Consider the following 10,716-nt stretch of genomic DNA (forward strand, 5'->3'; position numbering starts at 1 on the left):
TGTGATTTGTCCTGGAGATTAAGCATCTGTTCAACCTACAGGTCCATCTCCTGATTACTCACATTTACAACGCCTGACAGAGAGATCGCTGCGCAGAGAGCAAACGGCTACAGGTGTTAGCGACGCCGGGAGCCGTTATACCAGCCCAGAAACACCTCAACAGACCAATTCTCAGTCTACGTCATTAAAAATTTGGGCATGCATTTTGGAAACAGACGCAGCGTTTAGCTCCATTTATTCAGACGAGTTATTGTTCTCAAAACGCTAAATCAAAGCTGTGAGCAGCATCAAACTTCTGGTTGTTCTGTGTTCAGCTGTCAGAAACAATACTAGTGCTAACTGGGGACTCTCAGACGAACGTGTCAGTGATTAAAGGCTGAGAGTCACCAGTTAACAGGGTCACACTTAACACCGAAACACCAGCAACGGCAGCAGCTGTATAATAAAATGTATTCACATTAAATCAATCAATCAGGCTTTGTTAAAAAAGCACTTTTCAGACACAGGAGTGGGAACACAAAGTGCTGGACAAAGAAAAAAAAAAAGGATAATTAAAAAAAATAAATAAATAAATATATACATATATATATATATATATATATATATATATATATATATATATATATATATATATATATATATATATATATATATATATATATATATATTAATAAATAAAAAAATAACAACAATAATACATTTAGAAAATATTTAAAAAATAATCACAAAAATAGATTTGAAAAATATTTTGAAATAATAAAAATGATAATAAAAAATAATAATAAATTTAAGAATATTTTAAAATAATAGTGATAATGATAAAATAAATTTGAAAATGTTTTTCAAAATAATTATAATAGAAATAATAATAAATTTGAAAATATTTTATAAAAATAATAATAATAATAATAATAATAATAATAATAACTAATATTATTATTATTACTATTATCATAACTGACCTGACACGCTGACATAAACACACACATCAACATTCAACCCTTCATCCTTAACACATCAAAATCTGTACAGATGAACTGAAAAACTGTGGAAACTCTTTTGTGAGACCTTAATGAGGAAACACTGACAGTAAAGTAAGATGTTAAAACTCAAGATGATAAAATAAAACTACCAGATTAACAGAAACAAATAAGATAAAAAAAGACTAAAAGACTAAAGCAGTAAAATGAAAAAAATGTACAACTAAAACTTAAAAATTCAGTTTTAAATGCACTTTTTTTCCAACCTCAGCGCCCATGTTTGACTGCAAATAAGCAAAATGAACAGCTGATACTTTTTGAATTTAGTTTTTACTCTGTGTATTTAATGAAACGGTTGGTTTTGGGCTGAGGTTATGACTGGGGATGCACCGATCCAAAAATTTTGGCTGATACTGATATCCGATATTAATTTTGGTAAAAAAAGAAAAAACTTGAGATGATGTGTTGAGGTAGTTCAGAGAGAAAGAGCAGCGCGATCGTGAGAAAAGACGACCATGGAGAGGATCAAAGGATGGAGTGTCCATGGTCAAAAAAGGACGTTTTGTCTGATTTTGGATCAAACACAGGAAGAGAGACATGAAAGAAGAGAGTCCACTCTTCTTAGGTAGTTTTGGTGTTTACATATTGCTGTTCATCAAGGATCCTCTTGAGTTTGGCTGCAGAAAGACCAGAAACCACGTTCACACCCAGCTGTTCCTCTTTACTAACAGTAAACTAGTCTATAAAAAACAGTCAGCTTCATAAATCTACCTCTCCCACCGTCTAGACCCTAGCTCCGTCTCTGTGAGTCCATTAGCATGCAGGCTTTAGCATTTAGTCAGAGCCTGAATGTTGCAAACTGCAGCCACACGGAGCTGTGACGATGACTATCAATCAGCCTGATCGCTGAGGAAACAGATGCTCAGAGATTACTTTTAACTAACGCAGTGACGCTCCGAGGATCCAGTGAGCAGGGAGCTGCTGCACACCGCTGAATATGTGTGAGTGTGTGAATATTTGATGAGGACACAACGCCTCGCTGCTTCCCTACAAAGCCTGTGGACTGTTAATTAGACTAAGTGCTCAGAGCCAGCGCTGCTAACGTGGTCAAACGTGACGGATCCTGATCAGCCCGTCCAACACGGCTCACAGAGACGCCCCAGGAGCAGCTGAGGTCGTCCTGAAGGTGTGGATCTGTGTTTGATGTGTTTCTGTCAGGGCACCATCTGACGACCAGCTGGACGCCGCGACACGGAGGGTCTCATCTGTTAGAGTCGATAGTGATGGTGGACCCAGCACCTCTGCTGCTGCCACCACTTTACTTCACCACCTCCTCCTCCTCCTGTTCATTAAACTGCCAACATGTCAGCTCAATATACATTCTTTATGGGTGGAAAGACAAAAGGAAACAAAATAAAAAAGATGAGATGAGCAAAGTTGTCGAAAAATGTCATCAAATTGAAGAGTTCATTAAAAAGAGTAAAAGTTTTGCAATTTTTTTAATATCAAAGATTTTTTTTAATAATTATGAATTTTAAAAGTTCCAAATTTTTTAAAATTTAAGTAATTTTTTTTCAATATTTGCAAATTTTTATATTCTAATTCTTTGAAATTTAAGTAAATTTTTGCAAATTTTTCAGATTTTAATATTTTTGCAATTTTTTAATGTTTATTTTTTTTTTAATAATTATGAATTGCTAAAGTTCTAAAATGTTTAAAATTTTAGTAAAATATTTGTAATATTTGCAAATGTTTTACATTCTATGATTTTTGGAATTTAAGTAAATTTTTGAAATATTTGCTAATTTTTTAAATTCTTATATTTTAAAAATTTTATCAAAATATTTGTAATATTTGCAATTTTTTTTACATTCTAATATTTTTGAATTTAAGTATATTTTTTAGAATATCTGCTCATTTTTTAAATTATAACTTTTTTTAAATTTAAGTAAATTTTAGCAATATACTCAAAAATTTGAAAATTACTAAAAATTAAAATATTTGCATATTATATACATTTTTAAAAAATAAATCGATTTCAGTTATATTTTTTTCTTTTCTTTTTTTTCTTTTTCAGGGTGTTTTATCCTTATTGAATAGTTTCCAAAGTTTTGCAATTTCTGAAAAAAAAATAGAGCAAATTTATGAAATTCTTTTATTTTTTCTAATTTTGCATATTAATTGGAGAAAAAAAATACAATTTAAAAAATTAACAAAAAAAACTTTCCATCAAGATTGTTGTTCACTAGATTTTTTTTTTAAAAAAATAATAATTGTAAATTCATTTTTTGGGTTTTTTTTCTCTGATAAATTTGCTAAATTAAGAAATTTTAGAAAGTTTTTTGAAATATTGTCTCTACTATGAAGATAAGACTGTGCAGATTCTGTGGCTCCTGAATGACTTAAATCCAGGTGATCTAAGGAAAAATGGCTCCTATTGAAGTTAATTAGAGCATAAAAGCTGACATTTCAACCAAACAGTTAACTTAAGTTTTTGCTTATTGTACGGTGTAATTTTGTTGCTGTGTTTTATTTTGAAGTGATCTTGGTAAAGATGCTCCAGAAAAGCCTCACTCTAATAATAACAAAGCTCCTGGTTGTGTACTGTCCTGCTCCTGCTTTCCACACGGTGACTGTACCAGAACATATGTTCATGCATGTGGAGCAGAAAGCCTCAGACCGGCAGCTCGTCGCTCTATTTGTGGCTCAGCGCTCCTCCTCGACAGGCCGGAGCGGTGGGAGGGGGGGCAGACAGTCAGGACTTAATGGAAAGTGTCGCTCATTCACATCCAGAGCGTCTCCAGCCTCCCACCACTCAGTCCTCGCCGTGAAGCCATGATCAGTGGGCTGGAATCCCTCTGTTTACGCTGCTAAAAATAGAATCCACACACTGCGGTGACGTGGCATCTCGTGACAGACCCCCTCCTCCCCTCCCTCCCTCCTTTCCTCCCTCTGTCTCTCCCATCCACAGCAGAGCAGAGCCACCGTTATTGGTATGCAGCCCTCGGCCTGGCTGCATGCCACCTCGCTGAAAATCTTCCCTGACGTATTTTAGGGGAAGGAAGAGGGGGGGAACCTCACACGTCACGCAGAGATGGAAAGGAAAAATGAACTCCAGAATATGAATCTGAAGCAGGAGGAGGATGATGGACTCCACAGGGGGGAGGGGTGGAGGTTTCTGGAGAGAAGGAGCAACCGAAGGAGGAGGAGGAGGAGGAGGAGGAGGGTGGCAATCAATATCATGAGTCATTCTTTCTGCGGTGGCCACTTCCTAACAGCATTCATTAAAGCAAACCTAATCATTTTGTTCCCATAATCAGATCCTGGGAGGCTCCATCTTCTGCCACTCACTAAAATTATGCACACCGGACCTGAAAGAGGAGGAAACAGGACCAGAACATTAGGCAGCGGATCCGATGCTGGGCCTGATTATGAAGCCGCATGATGCAAATTTAATGAACTGATGCAATCATGGAGTGATACCAAAGACGATTACAGGCTCAGATTCAGAAATAGAAAAGGGAAATGTTGGTTCAGGTCCTCACTGTCAGTCAGACTCTGTTATCTTCACAAATATCACCAAGACCACCAAGACCATCAAGACCATCAAGACCACCAAGACCACCAAGACCGCCAAGAGAGAGGTCTGTCGCACACGCTCAGAGCCTCCTGTGGGTCTGCCCTCAGACTCTGGAGAAATCCTTCATTTCCACAGGGCACAACAACTGAGTTTAAAAGTCTGGTAATGATAATATTCTTAACAACTTTTTTAAGAAGTTAAATAAAAAACTAGCTTCAATATTCATGGTCCCAAAAACAGGAAGTGTTTTCTGAGTTTTTCCATAACCTGAACAATTTTGTTGCAAAACTAAATATTTCAACCTTAAAAATAACTGCTGTGTAAGAGATATTCATGGGATCCAGAGGATAGATCAGGGATCTGCAACCTTTACTTTCATAGGAGCCATTTTTCCTCAGATCACATAGGTTAAGGTCATTCAGGTGAATCAAAATCTACTATTAATTAACAAAAAAGACAGAAAAAAGACATTGTTTAAAACAAGTTAGCAATTATCTAAAAAGAAGTTATGAAATTGAATGTGATGTCTTAGTTTTTTTATTTCTAATAAATTTGTAAAAAAAAAAAAAATTAGATACATTTGCAAAAAATTTAAAGAAATTGAAAATAGCATATTTTCCAATTTAAAAAAAAAAACACAAAAATGAAATTTCAAAAATTTGAAAAAAAAGATACATTTTCAAATCAAAAAGTTTCCAAATTTTCAGAAATTGTAAAATTGCAAGAAAATTCAAGTAAAAAATGAAAATAAAAGTAGCAATTTGATTAAGTTCAATACATAAAAAAAATCACAAAAATGAAATTTCCAAAATTTGAAAAAAAAATGATACATTGGCAAGTAAAAAAGTTTCTGAATTTTCAAAAATAGTGAAATCGCAAGAAAATTCAAGTAAAAATCAAGTAAAAAATAGTAATTTGATTAAGGTAAATATATTTTCAAAAAAATAAAAAAGGAAAATAAATAAATTGGCATTTTTTATTTAAAGAATTTTCAAAAATTCTGAAATTGCAAAAAATCAAGTAAAAATTCAATTATTAATTAAAAAATAGTAATCTGATTACGTTAAATAAATTTTCAAAAATTAAATTAAAAAATAAAAAAAAAATGCATTTTTTTAAACTTAAATAAATTAACAAAAAATATGAATAAATAAATAAATATTGAAAATTAAAAAATGAGCAAAAAAGAGATTTAGTTATTCTACCAGGGCTGTAAAACTTGAGGTTAGCCACAGGTGCATGGAAAGTTGGTGGGCTGTTGATGTTGTAGGAGGTGAAGTAGAGCGGTGGCAGGCTTTATTGACAGATGGGATGAAGATTTAGTTCAACTAAATGTTAACACAGGATTTCATTTAGTGTCAGTGTCTTTAATCATCAATACCCTCTGGAAGAAAAATAACAATTCTTCATTTCTATAATATCTATGTCTTACTTTCTTGTTCAAGGTCTGCCAAAATCTCAACATCTACTTGACGACTTTTCCCAAAGATAATCTTTATGTTCATGGTCTCCAGAGGTCAGGAGCAGGTAACTCTTTACCTTCTTCTTCTTAACAACTGTTTAGAGTTATCTAAAGGTCTCTGGTAACAGTCAGCCTGTCAACTCTCTCCAGGTTTCAGGCCTCATTTCTTTGAGCATGTTAGCTCCCACTGCAGCAGCTGTCCCTGTAAGTTAAAGGAGAGGTGAGGATCTCACAACAACAGCAGCTCTTTAGTGTTTTCACCTTCAGTGTCTAAGAATAGCTCAGCTCTGTGGATTCCTGCGTTGTTAGCAGGATGTACAGAACATCTACAGCAAGGACAGGCGCTGTTTTCAGTGAGTAAGCAAGGAGCGACCTACAAACTGAATATATTTAGGTTTCTGACTGAAGGTCGGACGAAACAAGCCGTCTTGACGTGTTTTATTGGGTGGGAGGAAATTGTGCAGTGTCTTTTATTGCTGTCTAAGGTTTATTCAGAATAACAATGAAATGGGAGCAGCAAATCAGTGGTCAGTGACTTGAAATTTCTGTGATTAATTTTGTTGTGATGGTGGACACTGGAGCCTAACTGTCAGACAGAAAAAGGACAGAAGAGCAGAAGAAAGAGAAACAGGAGAGAGATAGAGCACGAGCTAAAGGCTAAAAGGGCTAACCTGTTTGTGCTAATGTTGACTCCAACCCACAGTCAGCAGCTATTCTGCAGTGGTCTGTTCAAACTTGAGAGTGTATCAATAAAATGAAGAGTGAGGTTACGTTAGCTCTGATTGGTACTTGGAACAGACTGTTAGCTTGTTTTCACGTTAGCCTACAGATACCGGGCTGCTAGTAGTGCTACATATAGCCGGCTACTGACATATGGTACAAACTTACGTTAGCTTGTTGCCAAGTTTCAAACCATAGCTCTACGTAAAAAAATTGACTGGAACAAAGAAAATTTGTTCCAAAACAAACACACTCAGGACAGTGTGCGTGAGACTCTGGGCCAGGAGGTGGCGCTGCAGTCACATAAAAACGTAACCTTCTCACAGCAGCTTTAACGGTTTTAGATTTTTTTTCATTTAAAAACCTTTTTTTTCAAATTATAGTGCATTTTTGGGAAATAAAAATTGCAAAAATCGGATTGCAAATTAAAGGCCTTTCCACATCAACAGCGACACAAATAAATGGCACGAAATTGTGAAAATTCTGAGGCATCATATTCAATCTCCGCAGCTATTCTTCTCCCAGCGATGTCTTTGTTATTGTTGTTTTTGCAGATTTTATGTCTATTGTCATAAAGAACCGGGTGCGGGGACACCAACATAATTAATATTGAATGTTTTGGTATGTGACTTGTCAACAATGAGCGTTTTGATTGGTCGGATGTGTACTTGTCGCAAGCAAACCTTCGGAAAAATCAAACTCAGTCAGAAAAAGTAAAAGTGGCAAATTCGCTCAGCGTAAGATAATTAATGGTAGAGATGGGTACTGAATTAGGTACCTGATTCATGTAAAATCAAAAGGAACCATGATTAGGTCCCTGAATGCATCCTTGTGACTGTGGGAGAATGGAAGAGTGGGAGGTTTTCCGTGCTGAACATAAACACAGCACTGCAAGTTTACATGCTGAACAATAAATATGTTAAACTGAAAAAAATGTATATTTTATAATCAAATAAATTGATTTTTTTTTTACCACGTAAACACAAAAAGTACCAAAAATTGGTACTGCTAAGTACCGATATCAATTGCAAGGTACTAGGCATCTGTACCGTATCGTTCGAAATGTAAAAGGTACCCATCCCTAGTTGCCAGTGTGAAAGCTTGCATTGAAAAACAAATAAATTACATGGGAAACATCCCCAAAAATATGTATGGTGTGCAAAGGGCTCTGATCTGCACCCCAAAAATTAGAAAAGAAATCAAATTGGGAGAAAAGGAAAACGTCCCAGCCCCATAACACATTGCAGCACCTCATAACACATCGTATCCTGATGTAGCATTGTCCAACATTTACAATAGTCTAAGATAGCATCATCTGTACCGTGCCTTCTGTACTGTGTCATCTGTACCGTGTCATCTGTATGGTACAGTGTTGTGTCATCTGTACCGTATCATCTGTACCGTGTCAGCTGTACCGTGTCATCTGTACCGTGTCAGCTGTACCGTGTCATCTGTACGGTACAGTGTTGTGTCATGTGTACCGCGCATCTGTAGGGTACAGTGTCGTGTCATCTTTACGGTACAGTGTCGTGTCATCTGTAGGGTACAGTGTCGTGTCATCTGTACGGTACAGTGTCGTGTCATCTGTACGGTACAGTGTCGTGTCATCTGTAGGGTACAGTGTCGTGTCATCTGTACGGTACAGTGTTGTGTCATCTGAACGGTACAGTGTTGTGTCATGTGTACCACGCATCTGTAGGGTCCAGTGTTGTGTCATCTGTACGGTACATTATCGTGTCATCTGTAGGGTACAGTGTCGTGTCATCTGTACGGTACAGTGTCGTGTCATCTGTACGGTACAGTGTCGTGTCATCTGTAGGGTACAGTGTCGTGTCATCTGTACGGTACATTGTCGTGTCATCTGTACGGTACAGTGTCGTGTCATCTGTACGGTACAGTGTCGTGTCATCTGTACGGTACAGTGTCGTCTGTGTCATCTGTACTGTGTCATCTGTACAGTACATGCCATGGTATATTTACCAGGTCACCTGTACAGTACAGTGTCATAGCATGTGTACCGTGTCATCTGTAGGGTACAGTATTGTGTCATGTGTACCGCCCGTCTGTACGGTACAGTATCGCACTGCATCTAAAATGTGATTTTTGGAGCCAAGCTGAAACAGGAAGTAAACTCTGCATCTTTTGTATCTTTCCTGATGATCTGAGATCCAAACTGACGGAGCGTTGAGGTGCATCAGAGTGACGAAGCAGAACTAATGTTTTCCCCGAGCAGCGACTTTTTGTTTCTGATGGACGAGGTCTGCGCTGGCGCGTGACAGCACGGCTGTTTGAGGAGCTGAAACATGTCGTAAGGATTTACTTTCTTCACCTATGTGTGGTTAAAAGTTGCACCATCAGCTCCTGAAGGGAATCCTGGAGATTCGACAAATCCAGAGACATGTTGATGGTTTAGGGTTGGTAAAAATGGTGCTCAGAAAGCTCTCAGTGGGGGGCCTTAGGGGGAGTCTGAGCCCTGGGTTTGGTAACCGGTTGATGCAGCTCTGACACACTGAATGAAGGGTGTGTTAACTGCAGGAATTAAACGTGCAGCAGATCTAACACCTGCTGTGTTGTGTGAAGACACAGTGGTCTTATGCAACCTGTCATTACGCCGCTCGGTGGTGATTTCAGACGCTCAATATCAACACACACCCTCGATATGATTCTCCTCTTCCGACAGAATCAATACAGCGAGCAGCTGGCTTCGTCTCATATGATTAAAACTACAGTGATGGATGTCACCTGACCACTGCAGCCCGCTCACACACACACACACACACACACACTCACACACACAGGGAGTGTTAAACAGTTGTTTGCATCGTGTCATTCTACCTGATTAATGAGAAATCTGAGAGCAGTGACGCCATTTTACCAGGTAAAAAACAAGCCTGACTCACCTGCAGCTGCAGTCCCGCTTTATTCCGCCGGATCTCCACGTTGCAGGAGCAGTGAACGCATCATCTCTGACGGTTCCAGCTGTAACGTTATGTTCAGACGAGCCTCCGTGATGCTGTTTGTGTTCCACACTGCGGGGAGTCCGAGCGGCACACGGAACGTTCACTCCCCGAGGAGGACGCCTCTCAGTCCGGCTGCTGCGCGTGGAAGTCACCGCTGATCCTCCATCACCGGACACGTCCGCGCGGTCCGCTGAGAGAGCGTCAGTGAGCAGCCGGTGCCCGGTGAGAGACACAGGTTACCGGTTACATCAGAAGACAGGACGTCCTTCTGTCACACAGGGAGGGGGAAAGCGCCCCCCAGCGGCACAGAGGAGGAACGACCGTAGGAAATTATTTTAATGAGTGACGAGCGGAACAAAAAATATCATGACGATTATTTTATTGCTGTGGATTTTTTTTAAATAAAAATCAAAAATATATTTGTTCAAATTTTCATGGCTATTGTTGAGTTTGATCCATTTGTTAAATTACAATTACAATTATAATTTATTTGTACCTTTCTGGAGGAAGTGCACAGATATTATATTAATAATTATGAATAATATCAAATAATATAATACAATATAATATAAATGATATAAAAACAAGGAAAGTTTAAGAATTTTTTTTTTATCATGACTATTTCTTTTTTATTATTGTGGAGATATTAAGTAATTTTGAGATATTAAGCACATAATATTTCTACCAGTATTTTGTGGAATTTTAACAGCTGCATTTCCTGTTATTTTCCAATTTTAGGGTATCAAAAAAGTTTAATTTACTTAAAATTCATGAATTAAAAAAGGTTTTGGTTATACGGTCAGTTTGATATTATTTTTTATTTTAAATTTATTGGTTGTTTATGTCAATATCTATCTTCATATAAAAAAATCGAATTATTTTAGATTTTTTTTTTAATTATTTTGATTTTGGAGGAAATTAATTTATCAGCATTTTTTATTTTTTATAATCTAAATCATCAATTTTTTATTCTTTATTTTGTGATTAAAATATTCATCTGAAAAAAAAAACATG

General features: G+C 37.0%; 1 protein-coding gene across 2 annotated transcripts in view; it reads right to left on the reverse strand.

The window, feature by feature from the left end:
* Window positions 1-9,974, reverse strand: part of LOC141805680 (membrane-associated phosphatidylinositol transfer protein 2-like) — a 60,673-nt gene extending 50,699 nt beyond the window's left edge. For both annotated transcript variants that reach the window (XM_074690847.1, XM_074690845.1), the window contains exon 1: window positions 9,643-9,974. The gene's annotated coding sequence lies outside the window, so the exon portion shown is untranslated. The remainder of the gene's footprint in view (window positions 1-9,642) is intronic.
* Between the last annotated feature and the right edge of the window lie 742 nt (window positions 9,975-10,716).

The sequence above is a fragment of the Halichoeres trimaculatus genome, unplaced genomic scaffold (assembly GCF_033239565.1).
Source record: "Halichoeres trimaculatus isolate MK-OKI-2021-1 unplaced genomic scaffold, fHalTri1.1 fHalTri1_scaffold_16, whole genome shotgun sequence".
NCBI classification, from domain to species: Eukaryota; Metazoa; Chordata; class Actinopteri; order Labriformes; family Labridae; genus Halichoeres; species Halichoeres trimaculatus.